General features: G+C 39.3%; 1 protein-coding gene across 4 annotated transcripts in view; it reads right to left on the bottom strand.

The window, feature by feature from the left end:
- Positions 1–22,083, bottom strand: part of TMEM45A (transmembrane protein 45A) — a 113,075-nt gene that overhangs the window by 38,476 nt on the left and 52,516 nt on the right. Inside the window, exon 1 of one of the 4 annotated variants that reach the window (XM_070787111.1) lies at positions 18,489–18,509. The exons of the other annotated variants lie outside the window; for them this stretch is intronic. The gene's annotated coding sequence lies outside the window, so the exon portion shown is untranslated. Of the gene's footprint in view, positions 1–18,488; positions 18,510–22,083 lie in introns of those variants that run through there. 4 annotated transcript variants of the gene reach the window in all.

The following is a 22,083-nucleotide window of genomic DNA, read 5'->3' as shown; positions in this document are numbered from 1 at the left end:
CTGTCGTTTTTGAGATTGCATCCAAGTACTGCATTTCAGACTCTTTTGTTGATTATGATGGCTACTCCATTTCTTCTAAGGGATTCCTGCCCACAGTAGTAGATATAATGGTCCTCTGACTTAAATTCACCCATTTCAGTCCATCTTAGTTCACTGATTCCTAGAATGTCGATGTTCACTCTTGCCATCTCCTGTTTGACCACTTCCAATTTGCCTTGATTCATGAACCTAACATTCCAGGTTCCTATGTGATATTGCTCTTTAAAGCACAGGACCTTGCTTCTTCACCAGTTACGTCCACAACTGGGTGTTGTTTCTGCTTTGGCTCCATCCCTTCATTCTTTCTGGAGTTATTTCTCCACTGATCTCTAGTAGCATATTGGGCACCTACCCAGGCTTCATGCTGCTTCACAACTCATGTCAATGAAAACTGTCTAAAATACTTTGTCAAAAATCATAAAATTACACACTTAAAATTTATGGCTAAATTTTATTATATGTAAATTATACTTCAATAAAGCTAATTGAAAAGGGAGAATGAACACTTCTGCACTTACTTCTCTCCTGGCAATCTGGAACATGATTTTGATGGATAGAACCTTAGCAACTATTTTAGATAATAAGGCCCATGTTGAAGAGACAAAGCAGTGAATCTGAAAGAAACTTAATCTGGACAACTTTGTTAGGATCTATCCCATTCCTGAATACTACATTTCCATGAATATTTTATGCAATATGGAAATGAAATCTATCATGTATAAAAGCCAAAAATATTTAAATCTATTTTGTACAGCAACAATAACCTTAAAAACTATGTTTCATATAATAGCTAACATTTTGTTTGCTTTCTGTATACCAGTCTCCATTCAAGTAAGTGCTTTGCATTTTAACTTATTTAAACTTCAGAAGAAACCTCTGAAGTAGACACCAGTGGATACTCTTGTCACTCTGATTTTATACACAAAGAACTTGAGGCAAAGTTAGAACTAAGATGTCCACAATCACATAGGTGATAAGTAACAGTACTGGGCTTTATATCCAACCCTTGGTCTACAGTACCTTTACCACAATGTACCATAAATACAGTTAAAAAATACATGACCAAGAAGACTTTGGCAATTAATGTAACTGACAAAGGCTGAGCAGCCAGAATGTAATTTTTAACCAGGAGTCAGTTAAAAAGAAAAAAAAAATTCTGTTCCCCTATATGCTTCTACCATGGGCAAGAATAAGAACAAACAATTCAACACAAGGCAAAACCTTAGTGACTGATAATCATATGAAAAGATGTTCAATATCACTAGAAATCAAAGAAAACTAAATTTAAAGTAGAGCTATATTTTCACCTATTACTTTGTCAAAATTAAAAACGATCTATTACATCAAGTGTTGAGGAGAGTGTGAGGAAACTGGAATGCTTATACACTGCCAGAAGTGTAAATGAGATTGCTGGCCATAGTCCGGCACTTCCATATGTACTATGTACCCTAAAAATTCATAGACTAGACATGTTCCCTTGAATATAAAAAAAAAATTATTGCTTCATTGGTAGTAGTAACATGAAATTAGAAATAACCTGAATATCCATCAACAGAGAAATGGAAAAATAACATGAAGCAACATATATGTAGAATACTAGAGTTAAAAAAGACCTCTTTAAAGATAAAATGCACTAGATCTATATTTAGCAACATGAATGGATTTTTAAAGCATTAAGTTGAATGAAAATTGCAAGTTGCAAAACACAATTATGGTTTGATGCAACTTACATATTGTTCTTACAAACCATTCATTGCTCACTCACATATATGAATATAAAAATATAAAGGCAAGAATAGTCACTATTTTTTAAATTTTATTTTATTTTTAACTTTACAATATTGTATTGATTTTGCCATATATCGAAATGAATCCACCACAGGTATACATGTGTTCCCCATCCTGAACCCTCCTCCCTCCTCCCTCCCCATACCATCCCTCTGGGTCGTCCCAGTGCACTAGCCCCAAGCATCCAGTATCGTGCATCGAACCTGGACTGGTGACTCGTTTCATATATGCTATTATACATATTTCAATGCCATTCTCCCAAGTCATCCCACCCTCTCCCTCTCCCACAGAGTCCAAAAGACTGTTCTATACATCAGTGTCTCTTTTGCTGTCTCGTATACAGGGTTACTGTTACCATCTTTCTAAATTCCATATATATGCATTAGTATACTGTATTGGTGTTTTTCTTTCTGGCTTACTTCACTCTGTATAATAGGTTCTAGTTTCATCTACCTCATTAGAACTGATTCAAATGTATTCTTTTTAATGGCTGAGTAATACTCCATTGTGTGTATGTACCACTGCTTTCTTATCCATTCATCTGCTGATGGACATCTAGGTTGCTTCCATGTCCTGGCTATTATAAACAGGGCTGCGATGAACATTAGGGTACACGTGTCTCTTTCAATTCTGGTTTCCTCGGTGTGTATGCCCAGCAGTGGGATTGCTGGGTCATAAGGCAATTCTATTTCCAGTTTTTTAAGGAATCTCCACACTGTTCTCCATAGAGGCTGTACTAGTTTGCATTCCCACCAACAGTGTAATAAGAGGGTTCCCTTTTCTCCAAACCCTCTCCAGCACTTATTGGTTGTAGACTTTTGGATCACAGCCATTCTGACTGGCGTGAAATGGTACCCCATAGTGGTTTTGATTTGCACTTCTCTATGAACAAAGCTAGTGGAGGTGATGGAATTCCAGTTGAGCTATTCCAAATCCTGAAAGATGATGCTGTGAAAGTGCTACACTCAATATGCCAGCAAATTTGGAAAACTCAGCAGTGGCCACAGGACTGGAAAAGGTCAGTTTTCATTCCAATCCCAAAGAAAGGCAATGCCAAAGAATGTTCAAACTACCGCACAATTGCACTCATCTCACACGCTAGTAAAGTAATGCTCAAAATTCTCCAGGCCAGGCTTCAGCAATATGTGAACTGTGAACTTCCTGATGTTCAAGCTGGTTTTAGAAAAGGCAGAGGAACCACAGATCAAATTGCCAACATCCGCTGGATCATGGGAAAAGCAAGAGAGTTCCAGAAAAACACCTATTTCTGCTTTATTGACTATGCCAAATCCTTTGACTGTGTGGATCACAATAAACTGTGGAAAATTCTGAAAGAGATGGGAATACCAGACCACCTGATCTGCCTCTTGAGAAATTTGTATGCAGGTCAGGAAGCAACAGTTAGAACTGGACATGGAACAACAGACTGGTTCCAAATAGGAAAAGGAGTTCGTCAAGGCTGTATATTGTCACCCTGTTTATTTAACTTATATGCAGAGTACATCATGAGAAACACTGGACTGGAAAAAACACAAGCTGGAATCAAGATTGCCGGGAGAAATATCAATAACCTCAGATATGCAGATGACACCACTCTTACGGCAAAAAGTGAAGAGGAACTAAAAAGCCTCTTGGTGAAAGTGAAAGTGGAGAGTGAAAAAGTTGGCTTAAAGCTCAACATTCAGAAAACGAAGATCATGGCATCCGGTCCCACCACTTCATGGGAAATAGATGGGGAAACAGTGGAAACAGTGTCAGACTTTATTTTTCTGGGCTCCAAAATCACTACAGATGGTGATTGCAGCCATGAAATTAAAAGACGCTTACTCATTGGAAGGAAAGTTATGACCAACCTAGACAGCATTTTCAAAAGCAGAGACATTACTTTGCCAACAAAGGTTTGTCTAGTCAAGGCTATGGTTTTTCCTGTGGTCATGTATGGATGTGAGAGTTGGACTGTGAAGAAGGCTGAGCACCGAAGAATTGATGCTTTCCAACTGTGGTGTTGGAGAAGACTCTTGAGAGTCCCTTGGACTACAAGGAGATCCAACCAGTCCATTCTGAAGGAGATCAGCCCTGGGATTTCTTTGGAAGGAATGATGCTAAAGCTGAATCTCCAGTACTTTGGCCACCTCATGAGAAGAGTTGACGCATTGGAAAAGACTCTGATGCTGGGAGGGATTTGGGGCAGGAGGAGAAGGGGACGACAGAGGATGAGATGGCTGGATGGCATCACTGACTCGATGGACGTGAGTCTGAATGAACTCCGGGAGTTGGTGATGGACAGGGAGGCCTGGCGTGCTGTGGTTCATGGGGTCACAAAGAGTCGGACACGACTGAGCGACTGATCTGATCTGATCTGATCTGATAATGAGTGATGTTGAGCATCTTTTCATGTGTTTGTTAGCCATCGGTATGTCTTCTTTGGAGAAATGTCTATTTAGTTCTTTGGCCCATTTTTTGATTGGGTCATTTATTTTTCTGGAATTGAGCTGTAGGAGTTGCTTGTGTATTTTTGAGATTAGTTGTTTGTCAGTTGCTTCATTTGCTATTAGGTCCCATTTGTTTATTTTTGCTTTTATTTCCAATATTCTGGGAGGTGGGTCATAGAGGATCCTGCTGTGATGCATGTCGGAGCGTGTTTTGCCTGTGTTCTCCTCTAGGAGTTTTATAGTTTCTGGTCTTACGTTTAGAAGGATAGGCACTATTAATAGTGGTTTCCTTTGGGGAGAGTGAAGGAGACTAGAACTGCGGGATACCAGGGGGTGCTTAATCTGTAATATTCTCTTTTATTTAAAAGAAAGAAAAACTTGAAACAAATAATACAAAATGTCAGTTTTGCATGGTCAGAAGACTAGAGAATGCCTTACTGTGCACTTTCATTATTTTTTTTAATTAATAGATTTTATTTTTTAGAAACACTTTAGGCTTATAAAAATTAAGCAAAAATACAGAGTTCCATGTTTTCTATCCCCAACCCTCACAGTTTCCCAATTAATAACATGATGCATTAATGTGTTACCTTTGTTACAACTGAGGAACCAATCATGATACATTTTTATTAACTGAAGTGCATAATTTACATTAGGGTTCACTCTTTGTGTTTACAGGTCTTGAGTTTGACAAATGCATCATGTCATATATCCACCAGTACAGTAACATACAGAATATCCCTCAAAACTTCCTTTGCTCCACCTATTCATCCCTTCCCTCCTGCCCCTGAGCCCCTGGCAACAACTAGTCTTTTTACTATTTCAATAGTTTTTGTCTTTTCTATAATATTATATAACTGGAATCATACAACACGTAGCCTTTTCAGACTGAACCCTTTCTCTTAGCAACAGGCATTTAAATTTCCTCTATGTCTTTTTGTGTCTTGATAGTTCATTTCTTTTTAGTGCTGAATAATATTCCTGTAGGTCAAGAAGCAACATTTAGAACCAGACATGGAAAATGGACTGGTTCAAAATTGGGAAAGGAGTATGTCAAGGCTGTATACTGTCACCCTGTCTATATTTAACTTCTATGTAGCGTACATCATGCAAAATGCCAAACTGAATGAATCACAAGCTGGAATCAAGATGTCAGGGAGAAATATCAACAACCTGAGACATGCAGATGATACACCACCCTAACGGCAGAAAGCAAAGAGGAACTAAAGAGCCTCTTAATGAAAGTAAAAGAGGAGAGTGAAAAAGCTGGCTTAAAACTCAACTTGCAACAAACTAAGATCATGGCATCTAGTCCCACCACCTCATGGCAAATAGATAGGAAAACAATGGAAACAGTGACAGACTTTATTTTCTTGGGTTCCAAAATCACTGTAGATGGTGACTGCAGTCATGAGGTTAAAAAACATCTGCTCCATGGAAGAAAAGCTATGACAAACCTAGACAGCATATTAAAAAGCAGAGACGTCACTTTGCCAACAAAGGTCTATATAGTCAAAGCTATGGTTTTTTTCAGTAGTCATGTATGGATGTGAGAGTTGGTCCATAAAGGAAGCTGAGCACCAAAGAAATGATGCTTTCAAACTGTGGTGCTGGAGAAGACTCTTGAGAGTCCCTTGGACAGCAAAGAGATCAAACCAGTCAATTCCAAAGGACATCAACCCTGAATATTCATTAGAAGGACTGATGCTGAAGCTGAAACTCCAATACTTCGGCCATTTGATGTGAAGAGCTGACTCACTGGAAAAGACCCTGATGCTGGGGAAGATTGAAGGAGGGAGGAGAAGGGGATGACAGAAGATGAGATGGTCGGATGGCATCAATTCAATGGACATGAGTTTGAGTGAACTCCGGGAGATGGTGAAGGACAGGGAAGCCTGGCGTGCTGCAGCTCATGGGGTTGCAAAGAGTCGGACATGGCTTATTGACTGAACAAAAACAACAATATTCCATTGTATGACTGTTTCACTGTTTCTTGTTTTTGTTTTTTAACCCATTCCCCTATTGAAGGACATCTTGATGCTTCCAGTTTAGGATGTTTATATTATACAGTTGCTATACACATTTAAACATTTATGTGCAGGTTTTTGTATGGACATCAGCTTCCAACTCATTTGAGTAAATATCCAGAAGCACAATCCTGAATCATGTGGTATGAGTATGATTTGTTTTGCAAGAAGCTTCCAAATTGTCTTTTAAAATACCTGTATCATTTTACATCCCCAGGAACAAATAACAAAGAATTGCTCCATATCTATCCATTTTAGCATTTGATGTTGTCAGTGTTCTGGATTTCAGCCATTCTAATAGGTGTGCAATAGTACCTTATTGTTGTTTTCATTTCCATATCAATAAAGACATAATTTGTCATCTGTATATTTTCTTTAATGAAGTGTCTGCTCAGATCTTTCACTTACTTTTTATTTGTTTTCTTACTGCTGACTTTTAAGAGTTCTTTGTATATCTGGATTTCTCTCCTTTATCAGACACTTGAATTGCAAGTATTTCCTCCCAGTTTGTGGCTTTTTTTTTTTTTTTTTCATTCTTTTAAAAGTATCATTCACAAATTGGAAGTTTTAAGTTATAGTGTAACATACATGTTTTTCTTTCATGGATTGTGCACTTGATGTTGTAGCTAAAAACTCATCATACCCAAGGTCACCTTGATTTTCTATGTTATATTCTAGAAGTTTTACAGTTTTTTTTTTTACATTTAGGTCTATGATCCATTTTGAATTAATTTTTGTGAAAAAATATAAGGATTATTTATAGATCTTTGTTTTTTTGAATGTGGGTGGGTATACAGTTGTTCCAGCACCACAAAGATTATTCTTTCTATGCACAGAATCTCAAAGATCACTTGACTATATGTATGTGAGTCTATTTATGGGCAGTCTATTGTGTCTCATCTATGTGTCTTTTCTTTCACCAGTACTACACTGTCTTGATAAGTGTAGCTTTAAACTATTTCTTGAAATCAGGTAGAGTCAGTCCTCTGATTTTGTTCTTCAAGATTGTGTTGGTTATTTTGGGTCTTTTGCCTTTCTATACAATGTTTAAATTTAGTTTGTCAATATCCACAAAAAATTTGCTGGGATTTTAAGTGGTATTGCATACATAGATCAATACAACACTGAATCTAAGAACTGACAACATTGGTTCATTTCACCCATAAACATGGAATATCTTTCCATTTATGTAGATTTTTAATTTCTTTCACTAGAGGTTTATAGTTTTCCTCATATAAATCTTGAACATATTTTCTTAAACTTGTATTTCTTTTCTTTTTTTGGTGCTAAGGTAAATAGTGTCAAGCATTTCTTTTAATTAATCATTGTAATTGAAGAATAGTTACTTTACAATATTGTGATGGTTTTTGCCATACATCAACATGAATTGGCCACACGTATATATGTGTCCCCCCGATCCTGAACACCCCTCTCACCTCCCTCCTTACCCTATCCCTCTGGGTTGTCCCAGAACACTGGCTTTGGGTGCCCTGGTTCATGCATCAAACTTGCACTGATCATCTATTTTACATATGATAATATACATGTTTCAGTGGTATTCTCTCAAATCATCCCACCCTCACCTTCATCCACCGAGTCCAAAAGTCTGTTCTTTACATCTGTGTCTCTTTTGCTGCCCTGCATATAAGATCATTGGTACTGTCTTTCTAAATTCCATATATATGTTTTAATATATAGTATGTGTCATTCTCTTTCTGACTTACTTCACTCTGTATAATAGGCTCCAGGTTCATCCACCTCATTAGAAATGACTCAAATGCATTCCTTTTTATAGCTGAGTAATATTCCATTGTGTATATGTACCACAACATCCCTAACGATTCACCTGTCGATGGACATCTAGGTTGATTCCACGTCCTAGGTATTGTAAATAGTGTGAAATGAGCATTGGGGTACATATGTCTCTTTCAATTTTGGTTTCCTTGGGGTGTATGCCCAGCATTGGGATTGCTGGGTCTACTATATTCCCAGTTTTTTAAGGAATCTCCACACTGTTCTCCATAGTCGCTGTACCAGTTTGCAGTTCAACCAACAGTGTAAGAGGGTTCCCTTTTCTCATGCCTTCCAGCATTTATTGTTTGTAGACTTTGATGGTGGCCATTCTGACCAGTCCTTTATCGAGCCCATCTTTGCATGAAATGTTCCTTTGGTATCTCTGATTTTCTTGAAGAGATCTCTAGTCTTTCCCATTCTGTTGTTTTCCTCTATTTCTTTGCATTGATCGCTGAAGAAGGCTTTATTATCTCTTCTTGCTATTCTTTGGAACTCTGCATTCAGATGTTTATATCTTTCCTTTTCTCCTTTGCTTTTCACCTCTCTTCTTTTCACAGCTATTTGCAAGGCCTCCCCAGACAGCCATTTTGCTTTTTTGCATTTCTTTTCCACGGGGATGGTCTTGATCCCTGTCTCCTGTACAATGTCATGAATCTCATTCCGTAGTTCATCAGGCACTCTATCTATCAGATCCAGGCCCTTAAATCTATTTCTCACTTCCACTGTATAATCATAAGGGATTTGATTTAGGTCATACCTGAATGGTCCAGTGGTTTTCCCTACTTTCTTCATTTTAAGTCTGAATTTGGCAATAAGGAGTTCATGGTCTGAGCCACAGTCAGCTCCTGGTCTTGTTTTTGCTGACTGTATAGAGCTTCTCCAACTTTGACTGCAAAGAATATAATCAGTCTGATTTCGGTGTTGACCATCTAGTGATGCCCATGTATAGAGTCTTCTGTTGTGTTGTTGGAAGAGGGTGTTTGTTATGACCAGTGCATTTTCTTGGCAAAACTTTATTAGTCTTTGCCCTGCTTCATTCCATATTCCAAGGCCAAATTTGCCTGTTACTCCAGGTGTTTCTTGACTTCCTACTTTTGCATTCCAGTCACCTATAATGAAAAGGACATCTTTTTTGGGTGTTAGTTCTAAAAGGTCTTGTAGGTCTTCATAGAACCGTTCAACTTCAGCTTCTTCAGTGTTACTGGTTGGGGCTCAATAAAGGACAGAAATGGTATGGACCTAACAGAAGCAGAAGATATTAAGAAGAGATGGCAAGAATACACAGAAGAACTGTACAAAAAAGATCTTCACGACCCAGATAATCACGATGGTGTGATCACTGACCTAGAGCCAGACATCCTGGAATGTGAAGTCAAGTGGGCCTTAGAAAGCATCACTATGAACAAAGCTAGTGGAGGTGATGGAATTCCAGTTGAGCTATTTCAAATCCTGAAAGATGATGCTGTGAAAGTGCTGTACTCAATATGCCAGCAAAATTGGAAAACTCAACAGTGGCCACAGGACTGGAAAAGGTCAGTTTTCATTCCAATCCCAAAGAAAGGCAATACCGAAGAATGCTCAAACTACCACACAATTGCAGTCATCTCACACGCTAGTAAAGTAATGCTCAAAATTCTCCAGGCCAGGCTTCAGCAATATGTGAACTGTGAACTTCCTGATGTTCAAGCTGGTTTTAGAAAAGGCAGAGGAACCACAGATCAAATTGCCAACATCTGCTGGATCATCGAAAAAGCAAGAGAGTTCCAGAAAAACATCTATTTCTGCTTTATTGACTATGCCAAAGCCTTTGACTGTGTGGATCACAATAAACTGTGGAAAATTCTGAAAGAGATGGGAATACCAGACCACCTGACCTGCCTCTTGGGAAATTTGTATGCAGGTCAGGAAGCAACAGTTAGAACTGGACATGGAACAGACTGGTTCCAAATAGGAAAAGGAGTTCGTCAAGGCTGTATATTGTCACCCTGTTTATTTAACTTATATCCAGAGTACATCATGAGAAACACTGGACTGGAAAAAACACAAGCTGGAATCAAGATTGCCGGGAGAAATATCAATAACCTCAGATATGCAGATGACACCACTCTTATGGCAGAAAGTGAAGAGGAACTCAAAAGCCTCTTGATGAAGGTGAAAGTGGAGAGTGAAAAAGTTGGCTTGAAGCTCAACATTCAGAAAATGAAGATCATGGTATCTGGTCCTATCACTTCATGGCAAATAGATGGGGAAACAGTGGAAACAGTGTCAGACTTTATTTTGGGGGGCCTCCAAAATCACTGCAGATGGTGACTGCAGCCATGAAATTAAAAGACGTTTACTCCTTGGAAGGAAAGTTATGACCAACCTCGATAGCATTTTCAAAAGCAGAGACATTACTTTGCCAACAAAGGTCCGTCTAGTCAAGGCTATGGTTTTTCCTGTGGTCATGTATGGATGTGAGAGTTGGACTGTGAAGAAGGCTGAGTGCCAAATAATTGATGCTTTTGAACTGTGGTGTTGGAGAAGACTCTTGAGAGTCCCTTGGACTGCAAGGAGTTCCAACCAGTCCATCCTAAGGTCAGTCCTGGCTGTTCTTTGGAAGGAATGATGCTAAAGCTGTAACTCCAGTACTTTGGCCACCTCATGTGAAGAGTTGACTCATTGGAAAAGACTGTGATGCTGGGAGGGATTGGCAGCAGGAGAAGGGGATGACAGAGGATGACATGGCTGGATGGCATCACCAACTCCATGGATGTGAGTTTGAGTGAACTCCGGGAGTTGGTGAAGGACAGGGAGGCCTGGCGTGCTGCAGTTCATGGGGTCGCAAAGAGTCGGACACGACTGAGTGACTGAACTGAACTGAACTGAATGTCTTCTTTGTAGGAATGTCTGTTTAGATCTTTTGCCCACTTTTCGACTAGGTTGTTCAATCAACCCAATTTGATTGGATTGTTCAATTTTCTGGTATTGAGCTGCATAAGCTGCTTGCTTTATTTTGGAGATTAATTCTATATCTGTTGTTTCATTTGCTATTATTTTCTCCCATTCTGAGGGCTGTCTTTTCACCTTGCTTACAGTTTCCTTTGTCATACAAAAGTTTTTAAGTTTAATTAGGTACAATTTATTTATTAATTTCCATTACTCTGAGACGTGAGTCATAGAGGATCTTGCTGTGATTTATGTTAGAGAATGTTTCAAACTCCAATTGTTCATTGCTGATATATAGGAGAGCAGTTGACTTCCATATATTAACCTTATATCTTGCAATCATAATCACTTACTAGTTTCAGGAATTTTTGGTTATTGTTGATTCTCTTGGATTTTCTACATAGACAATCATATCATCTGCTTAACAGTTTTATTTATTTCTTCCCAACATGTACACTTTGTATTTCCCAACCTGTGCATTTTGTATTTCCTTTTTTTATATTATTGAATTAGCTAGAACTTCTAGTATAATGTTTAATATTGCTGGTAAAAGGGGACAAACTTGCCTTGATACCAGTCTTAGGGAGAAAGCATCCAATCTTTCACCATTAAGTATGATGTGAACTGTAGGTTTTGTGTAGATATTCTGTATCAAATTAAATAAGTTTCCCCTTCTATACCTATGTTGCTACTTTTCAGATTAAAAAAAAAAAACAAACCTAAGACAGTCTTTGTTGTTGTTGTTCAGTCACTCAGTCATGTCCAACTCTTTGCTACCCTGTGAACTGCAGCATGCCAGGCTTCCCTGTCCTTCACCATCTCCCGGAGCTTGCTCAAACTCATATCCATTGAGTCGGAGATGCCATCCAACCATCTCATCCTCATCCTCAGTCATCCCCTTCTCCTCCCGCCTTCAACCTTTCCCAGCATCAGGGTCTTTTCTAACGAGTCAGCTCTTCGCATCTAATGAGTCAGCTCTTGTGGTCAAAGTATTGGAGCTTCAGCTTCAGCATCAGTCCTTCCAGTGAATATTCAGGACTGATTTCCTTCAGGATTGACTCCTTTGATCTTTCAGTCCAAGGGACTCTCAAAAGTCTTTTCCAACACCACAGTTCAAAAGCACCAATTCTTCGGCGCTCAGCCTTCTCTATGGTCCAACTCTCACATCCATACATGACTATTGGCAAAACCATAGCTTTGACTATATGGACCTTTATCAGCAAAGAAATGGCAAAGTAAGATGGTCTTTAGAACTAGAAAATAGAGAACCTTAAATGCCAAGTTAAGAAGTTTGAATTTTATTCCATGGACAATAAGAAGTAACCAAATGTTTCGAGTAGGGGGGGAAAAAAAAAAAGGATGTGACAGAGATACGCATCAGACCCCTTAAAATCTTCCACAATACAAGAATCTAATTTCTATTTAAAGATGTCCAGACAACTCCTCCAACTTCCTTCAATACCTCATTCTGCTGACATTCAAATCTCATGCTCTGTTAGCCCTGCCTCATAGCCAACTTGAATCCCTTAGAGGTCTCAAGGAAGATGCAGAATATTCATCAGTCTTGATAAACTGCTTTCACACAAACCTTACTTGCAAACTCAGTATTTTACTACCTACTCCCTGCCCATAAAAGAAAGTTATGTTACTCTTGTTCAGAGCAGAGACACAGGCAACCCATGGCCCATACTCACTTATTAAGCAATGTACAGTCAAAATACAGTGACTACACCTGAATCAACAGTGTCGACACAGTCATTTTCATCATACCTTCTAAAGAAGGAGTTGCTATTGTCAAGAGCTCTATTCATAAGGATATCTAGATGCCTGTCTACAGAGAACATCCTGTAACCCAGTTCTATCCACTGGGGACATAAGGTTAAATCAGAATCCTCATTTTAGCCAGATCTCCATGTGACTTACATACACAATAAAAACTAGAAACACTGGTCTGGTCTAGGGCAGAATTTCCCAACAGTGGCACTATTAACAGTCCACGCCAAATTATTTGTTTATTGGTTCTCCTGTGCTTTCCAGAATGTTCAGCAACTTCCCTGGCCTCTACCTACTAGATTCTGACAGCAGTTTCCCCCTAACTGTGAAAATCAAAGATATCTACAGATATTGATAAATGTCCCCTGAGGGGCTAACTCATATCCCCTTCCCAAATAAAAAAACACTGGTTTATAAGACCCTTGGTTCAAACCCCTTAACATAAAAATAGGTGGGTTTTTTTTTTTCTTTCTCTTCAGAAAAAGACAAATATAACAAGTTTAGCTGTTAACTACTGTATCAAAATATGTTCAAACAAGATTATGTGCACCTTTTTCAGAAAGATAAAGTACATGTTATTGCAACTAACAGAACAAAACTTCATTTTGAAAGATAAGACTTGCAAAATTCCCATGACCTTTCATATAAACATTTTTGAAGTGTACTGTTTAATATTACTATTGAAGACAAAGGATTTGGCATTAAATATGACATACACGAGGTCCAAGGACCTATCCTTTCATGTCATCACTGCAAACATATTTGCTCTGCTGCTAAGTCGCTTCAGTCGTGTCCGACTCTGTGCGACCCCATAGACGGCAGCCCACCAGGCTCCCCCGTCCCTGGGATTCTCCAGGCAAGAACACTGGAGTGGGTTGCCATTTCCTTCTCCAATGCATGAAAGTGAAAAGTGAAAGTGAAGTCGCTCAGTCGTGTCCAACTCTTCATGACCCCATGGACTGCAGCCTACCAGGCTCCTCCATCCATGGGATTTTCCAGGCAAGAGTACTGGAGTGGGGTGCCATCGCCTTCTCCAATATTTGCTCTAGATGCCATCATATAAAAGTCTATCTAGAACATCTCCCCATTTTGAAAAAGATCATCTACAAGGCTAATGCTCTGTGTCCACCCTTAAATAGTGTGTGTGGTGACAAAGTAGGGGAAGTCATGTTCAAATTCAGTTTATGAGAAAACAAATAAATTGCAGAAGCTGAAGCTAGCATGGTGATATCTGAACACTGTACGATTTTGCTGGCATAGAGAAGGAAAAGTTTGCATAATAATTCTTTGGTCTCTTAGTCTCCTGGATTCAGGAAATTTAGGTCTCATATGTATTCTGATTAATTTTTTCACAGAAGCCATCTAGGAAATAATGGTTCCTGATTTGGATGAGTGTCTCTGGAAAATATAGAAAGAAACAAGACAATTTCAGCTATTGATAAACTAGCTCAGGGTATCCTAGCAGAAAACAAAGAAGAACTAAAGAGCCTCTTGATGCAAGTTGAAGAGGAGAGGGAAAAAGTTGGCTAAAAACTCAACATTCAGAAAACTAAGATCATGGTGTCTTGTCCCATCACTTCATGGCAAATAGATGGGGAAACAGTGGGAACAGTGACATATTTTATTTTGGGGGGCTCCAAAATCATTGCAGATGGTGACTGTAGCCATGAAATTAAAAAACGCTTGCTCCTTGGAAGAAAAGCTATAACCAACCTAGACAGCATATTAAAAAGCAGGGACATTACTTTGCCAACAAAGGTCCATCTAGTCAAAGCTATGGTTTTTCCAGTAGTCATGTATGGATGTGAGAGTTGGACTATAAAGAAAGCTGAGCACTGAAGAATTGATGCTTTTGAACTGTGGTATTGAAGAAGACTCTTGGAAGTCCCTTGGACTGCAAGGTGACCCAACCAGTCAATCCTAAAGGAAATCAGTCCTGAATATTCATTGGAAGGACTTATGCTGAAGCTGAATCTCCAATACTTTGGCCACCTGATGCAAAGAACTGACTCATTTGAAAAGACCCTGATGCTGGGAAAGATTGAAGGCAGGAAAAGAAGTGGACGACAGAGGATGAGATGGTTGGATGGCATCACCGACTCACTGGACATGAGTTTGAGTAAACTCTGGGAGTTGGTGATGGACAGAGAGGCCTGGTGTGCTGCAGTCCATGGGGTCACAAAGAGTTGGACAGGACTGAGCAACTGAACTGAACTGAACTGATCCTGAGGGGAGGATGGGGACATTGGTTGTGCTTGGAAGTTTTGAGCTGGGCTGAGCTGAGTCGAAGGGGCGAGGCCAAGGCAGGGGAAACATCTATGCAGTGGACGAGACCATCGGCCCAGTACTACCCTCAAATACGTATGGTCTTATTGATTCCATTACACAGAAGAGACAGCTAAGCTTAGAGACATTTGCCACTTGCCTGAATGTCTGTAGTTAGTAAGTGGTAGAGGGCAGAAAAGGAAGCCAAATCTCCCAAGTACTAGTGGACAGTGTTCTTTCTGTTAATACAACACCAAATACCCTTGTTTTAGTTTCTTGTTGCTGCTCTAACAAATCACCATAAATTTCAGCAAAATATTCAATATCTTTCAGCTCTGGAACTCAGAAATCAGAAATGAGTCGCACTCAAATCTCAGTCTCTCTCTCTGAAGCTGCTCCACATTCTTCTGTTGCTACGTGTCCTTTTTATTTCTCTGATTATCCTGCCTCCCTCTTGTAAGGACCCTTATGGTTACATTGGGCTGACCGGGATAATCCAGAGTATAATCTCCTTATCCCAGATCCTTTACTTAATCAAACCTTCAAAATCCCTTTTACCATGTGAAGAAAAACAGAATACATCACCCCAAAGAATGGCTCTTTGACATAAAAATTATTTTTGAGCTGAAGGCTATTAAGAATGCAGGGAGGAGGCGGTCCTAAGATGGTGGAGGAAAAGGAGAGGGAGATCACTTTCTCCCCAACAAATACATCAAAAGAACATTTGAACACTGAGCAAATTTCACAAAACAACTTCTGAATGCTGGCAGAGAACATCAGGCACCCAGAAAGGCAGCCCATTGTCTTTGAAAGGAGGTAGGGAAAAAAATATAAAAGACAAAAAGAGAGACCAAAGAGGGAGGGATGGAGATCCATCCCGGGAAGGGAGTCTTAAAAAAGAGAGAAGTTTCCAAACACCAGGAAACACTGTCACCGGCGAATCTGTAGCAAGCCTTGGAACCTCAGAGGGCAACATAACCGGGAGGAAAAATATATAAATAATTAAAACCCACAGATTACATGCCTAAGGCAACTCCCAGCGGAGAAGCAGTGCAGACATCTGCATCTGCCACTAGCAAGTGGGGACTGGACAGGGAGATGTGGGCTGCATTGCTTAGGGTAAGGACCGGGCCTGAATGCCCTGAGGGCAATCGGAGGAAACTAACTTGAGATAGCAAACCATACTGTGGGATAGCTATCCTGCGAAAAGCCCTAACCTAAAACACTGCCAGGCCCACTCACAGAACAAAGGACTGAGCAGAGCTAGCTGACTGCGGACCGGCCCATCCCCCGCTGGAGACAGGCAGGCGAGGGCAGCCAGAGCCAGGAGGAGGGGGCAATTGCAGCCCCAGAGAGGCATCATCTACCAAACTGCAAGCAGGCTTCATTGCTAACCAAGTCTTCTTGGGATTCTGGATGGTCGACATCTGCCAGGAGGGTCACAGCCAGAGAGAAGCTCCCCAGAAGAGACACACGGCACACCTGAGAAGGTGCGCTGGTTGTACACCCAGAAAACCGAGCAGCAGGGACGGGGGAGACGATAAGTCGCAGCGACTGTACTCGCCAAGCACCTGGTCACCTGAGCTGCTCAGACCTGGGAAGGACACAAAATGCAGGCCCAACTGAGTCTGCGCCTTTGTGGAGTATTTGAGTACCTGAACCTGAGCGGCTTGGACATGAGAAGTGCATACAACCCAGGGCCGGCCTCAGACAGTCCCGTCAGAGAAACCTAGAGCCTGAGCAGTGTAAACAGGGAAAGCACACACTCCATAAGTGGGGGCAAACCCAGTGTGGCCAAGACAGTGTGAGCACGCCCCACACACGCCAGTGATATTTGTTTACAGTGTTCCTCCCTCCCCACAGCACGACTGAACAAGTGAGCATAAAAAAACTGACCACCACCACCCCCTTGTGTCAGGGTAGAAATTAGACACTGAAGAGGCCAGCAAACAGAAGCTAAAATAAACAGAGGGAACCACTTTGGAAGTGACAGGTGCAACACATTAAAACTCTACAGTTAGCACCGACTACATAGGAATGGGACTATAGATCTTGTGAAGTGTAAGCCAGATCAAAGAACTATTTGAAAATGAACTGACCTCACACTGTCCACAACAACACCAGAGAAAGTCCTAGATATATTTTTACTATTATCATTTTTTAAATTAAAAAAAATTTAAGTCCTATATTAACCTTTAATTTTCATTTTTATAACCTATTACTTTGCAAAAAAAAAGACCCTATTTTTTAAAGCAAACTTCATATATATATATATTTTATAATTTTTGTGACTTTGTTTTTTTCTTTAATATTGTATTTTTCAGAATCTAACCTCTACTTTAGATTTTTAATCTTTGTTTTTTGGTATTTATTATCAATTTTGTACCTTTAAGAACCCAATCTTCAGTACCCATTTTTACTTGGGAGCAAGATTACTGGTTGGATTGCTCTCTCCCCCTTTGGACTTTCCTTTTTCTTCATCAGGTCGCTGCTATCTCCTCCCTCCCTCTTCTCTTCTCTACCCAACCCTGTCAATCTCTTTGTGTGTTCCAGGCTGTGGAGAACACTTAGGGAACTGATTACTGGCTAGATCAGTCTCTCTCCTTTTGATTCTCCCTTTTATCCTCCTGGCCACCTCTCTCTCCTTCCTCCCTATTCTCTTTTCTGTGTAACTCCATAAACATATCTGAGGGCTACAGACTGTGGAAAGCACATAGGGAAGTGATTACTGGTTAGCTTGCTCTCTCCTCTTTCGATTCCCCCTCTTCTCCTCCTGGTCACCTCTATCTCCCTCCTCCCTCTTCTCTTCTCCATGTAACTCTGTGTACCCCTCCGGGTGTCCCTCACTGTGAATAAACTTTACATCATTGACTTAGATGTTTTATCATTGGTGCTGTATAGATGGAGAAGTCTTGAGGCTACTGTAAGAATACGACTGAAAACCAGAGCCAGGAGGCTTAAGTTCAAATCCTGAGAACACCAGAGAACTCCTGACTCCAGGGAACATTAATCAGCTCATCAAACGCCTCCATACCTACACTGAGCCAAGCACCACACAAGGACCAACAAGTTCCAGAGAAAGACACAGGAACATAGGCCTGAACTTCAATATACAGGCTGCCCAAAGTCACACCAAACCCATTGACATCTCAAAACTCATTACTGGACACTTCAGTGCACTCCAGAGAGAAGAAATCCAGCTCCACCCACCAGAACACTGACACAAGCTTCCCTAACCAGGAAACCTTGACAAGCCACCCATCCAACCACACCCACAGCGAGGAAACTCAACAATAAAGAGAATTCCACAAACTGCCAGAATACGGAAAGGCCGCCCCAACCACAGTAATATAAACAAGGTGAAAAGGCAGAGAAATACCCAGCAGGTAAAGGAACAGGATAAATGCCCACCAAACCAAAGAGGAAGAGATAGGGAATCTACCTGATAAAGAATTCCAAATAATGATACTGAAAATGATCCAAAATCTTGAAAACAAAATGGAGTTACAGATAAATAGCCTGGAGACAAAGATCGAGAAGATGCAAGAAATGTTTAACAAGGACCTAGAAGGAAAAAAAAAAAAAAGAGTCAATATATAATGAATAATGCAATAAATGAGATCAAAAACTCTGGAGGGAACCAACAGTAGAATAACAGAGGCAGAAGACAGGATTAGTGAGGTAGAAGATAGAATGGTAGAAATAAATGAAACAGAGAGGAAAAAAGAAAAAAAGAATTAGAAGAAATGAGGACAACTGCATAGACCTCTGGGACAATGTTAAATGCCCCGACATTTGAATCATAGGAGTCCCAGAAGAAGACAAAAAGAAAGGCCATGAGAAAATACTTGAGGAGATAATAGTTGAAAACTTCCCTAAAATGGGGAAGGAAATAATCACCCTAGTCCAAGAAACCCAGAGAGTCCCAAACAGGATAAACCCAAGGCGAAACACCCCAAGACACATATTAATCAAATTAACAAAGATCAAACACAAAGAACAAATATTAATAGCAGCAAGGGAAAAACAACAAATAACACACAAGGGGATTCCCATAAGGATAACAGCTGATCTTTCAATAGAAACTCTTCAGGCCAGAAGGGAATGGCAAGACATAACTTAAAGTGATTAAAGAAAATAACCTACAGCCCAGATTACTGTACCCAGCAAGGATCTCATTCAAATATGAAGGAGAAAGCAAAAGCTTTACAGACAAGCAAAAGCTGAGAGAATTCAGCACCACCAAACCAGCTCTCCAACAAATGCCAAAGGATCTTCTCTAGACAGGAAACACAGAAAGGGTGTATAAACTCAAACCCAAAGCAATAAAGTAAATGGCAATGGGATCATACTTATCAATAATTACCTTAAATGTAAATGGGTTGAATGCCCCAACCAAAAGACAAAGACTGGCTGAATGGATAAAAAAAACAAGACCCCTATATATGTTGTCTACAAGAGACCCACCTCAAAACAAGGGACACATACAGACTGAAAGTGAAGGGCTGGAAAAAGATATTCCACGAAAATAGAGACCAAAAGAAAGCATGAGTAGCAATACTCATAAAGTAGACTTAGTAGACTGGTCTACTAAGTAGAAAACTAATACAATTATGTAAAGTTTAAAAATAAAATTAAATTAAAAAAAATAAAAAAAATAAACACACACATACACACACACAAAAGAAATGGAAAGATATCCAGCAATCTTCAAATTTAATGCAATCCCTATCAAAATACCCATGACATTTTTCACAGAACTAGAACAAATAATCCTAAAATTTACATGGAACCACAAAAGACCCAGAATTACCAAAGCAATCTTGAGGAAAAAAAGCACAAAGCTGGAGGAATAACCCTCCCAGACTTCAGACTCTACTATAAAGCTATAGTAATCAAAATATACTCATACTACTATGTAGAGGGCTTCCCTGGTGGCTTAGCTGGTAAAGAATCTGCCTGCAATGTGGGAAACCCAGATTCGATCCCTGGGTAAGATCCTCTGGAGAAGGGAACGGCTGTCCACTCCAGTATTCTTGCCTAGAGAATTTCATGGACAGAGGAGTCTGGCAGGCTTCAGTGCATGGGGCCACAAAGAGTCAGATATGCAAAGAGTCTGACTGAGGGACTAACATTTTCACTATGTATAAAATAGATAACCAACAAGAACTTACTGTATAGCACAAGAAACTTACACTCAATGCTTTGTAAAACCTATAAAGGAAAATAATCTGAAAAAATAGATATATGTGTATGTATAATGAATCACTTTGCTATACATATGAAACACAAAATCAAATATATACTTCAATAAAAAAATTTTAATAAAAAAATTTAAGTTGCACAAAAAAACAACAACAACAACAAAAAAGATAAAGTAGACTTTAAAACAAAGGCTGTGAAAAGAGACAAAGAAGGACACTACATAATGATCAAAGGATCAATCCAAGAAGAAGATATAACAATTATAAATATATATGCTCCAACATGGGAGCACTGCAATATGTAAGACTAATGCTAACAAGCATAAAAGGGGAAATTAATAATAACACAATAATAGTGGGAGACTTTTTAATACCCCACTAATACCTATGGATAGATCAACTAAACAGAAAATTAACAAGGAAACACAAACTTTAAATGATACAATAGACCAGTTAGACCTAATTGATATCTATAGGTAATTTCACACCCAAACAATGAATTTCACCTTTTTCTCAAGTGCACATGGAACCTTTTCCAGGATAGATCACATCCTGGGCCATAAATCTAGCATTGGTAAATTAAAAAAAAAAATTTTAAATCATACCAAGTATCTTTTCTGACCACAATGCAGTAAGATTAGATGTCAATTACAGGAGAAAAACTATTAAAAATTCCAACATATGGAGGCTGAACAACATGCTGCTGAATAACCAACAAATCATAGAAGAAATCAAAAAAGAAATCAAAATATGCGTAGAAACGGATGAAAATGAAACACAACAACCCAAAATCTATGGGACATTGTAAGAGCAATGCTAAGGGGAAGGTTTATAGCAATACAGGCTTATCTCAAGAAACAAGAAAAAGGTCAAATAACTAACCTAACTCTACGCCTACAGCAACTAGAAAAGGAAGAAATGAAGAATCCCAAGGTCAGTAGAAGGAAAGAAATCTTAAAAATTAGGGCAGAAATAAATTCAAAAGAAATGAGACCATAGCAAAAATCAACAAAGCCAAAAGCTGGTTCTTTGAGAAGTTAAATAAAATTGACAAACCATTAGCCAGACTCATCAAGAAACAAAGGGAGAAAAATCAAATCAACAAAATCAGAAATGAAAATGGAGCAATCACAAAAGACAACACATAAATACAAAGGATTATAAGAGACTACTATCAGCAATTATATGCCAATAAAATGGACAACTTGAAAGAAATGGACAAATTCTTAGAAAAGTACAACTTTCCAATACTAAACCAGGAAGAAATGGAAAATCTTAACAGACCCATCACAAGCACGGAAAATGAAACTGTAATCAGAAATCCTCCAGCAAACAAAAGCCCAGGATCAGATGGCTTCACAGCTGAACTCTACCAAAAATTTAGAGAAGAGCTAACACCTATCCTACTCAAACTCTTCCAGAACACCACAGAGGAAGGTAACCTTCCAAACTGATCACCCTAATACCAAAATCTAAAAAATATGCCACGCAAAAAAGAAAAATACAGGCCAATATCACTGATGAACATAGATGCAAAAATCCTTAACAAAATTCTAGCAAACAGAATCCAACAACACATTAAAAAGATCATACACCATGACCAAGTGGGCTTTATCCCAGGGATGCAAGGATTCTTCAATATCCACAAATCAATCAATGTAATACACCACATTAACAAATTGAAAAACAAAAACCATATGATTATCTCAATAGATGCAGAGAAAGCCTTTGACAAAATTCAACATCCATTTATGATAAAAACTCTCCAGAAAGCAGGAATAGAAGGAACATACCTCAACATAATAAAAGCTATATATGACAAACCCACAGCAA

The sequence above is a fragment of the Bos indicus genome, chromosome 1, assembly GCF_029378745.1.
Source record: "Bos indicus isolate NIAB-ARS_2022 breed Sahiwal x Tharparkar chromosome 1, NIAB-ARS_B.indTharparkar_mat_pri_1.0, whole genome shotgun sequence".
Classification (NCBI taxonomy): Eukaryota; Metazoa; Chordata; class Mammalia; order Artiodactyla; family Bovidae; genus Bos; species Bos indicus.
The sequence above is the reverse complement of the archived record's forward strand: the minus strand, read 5'-3'. Positions and strand labels throughout refer to the sequence as shown.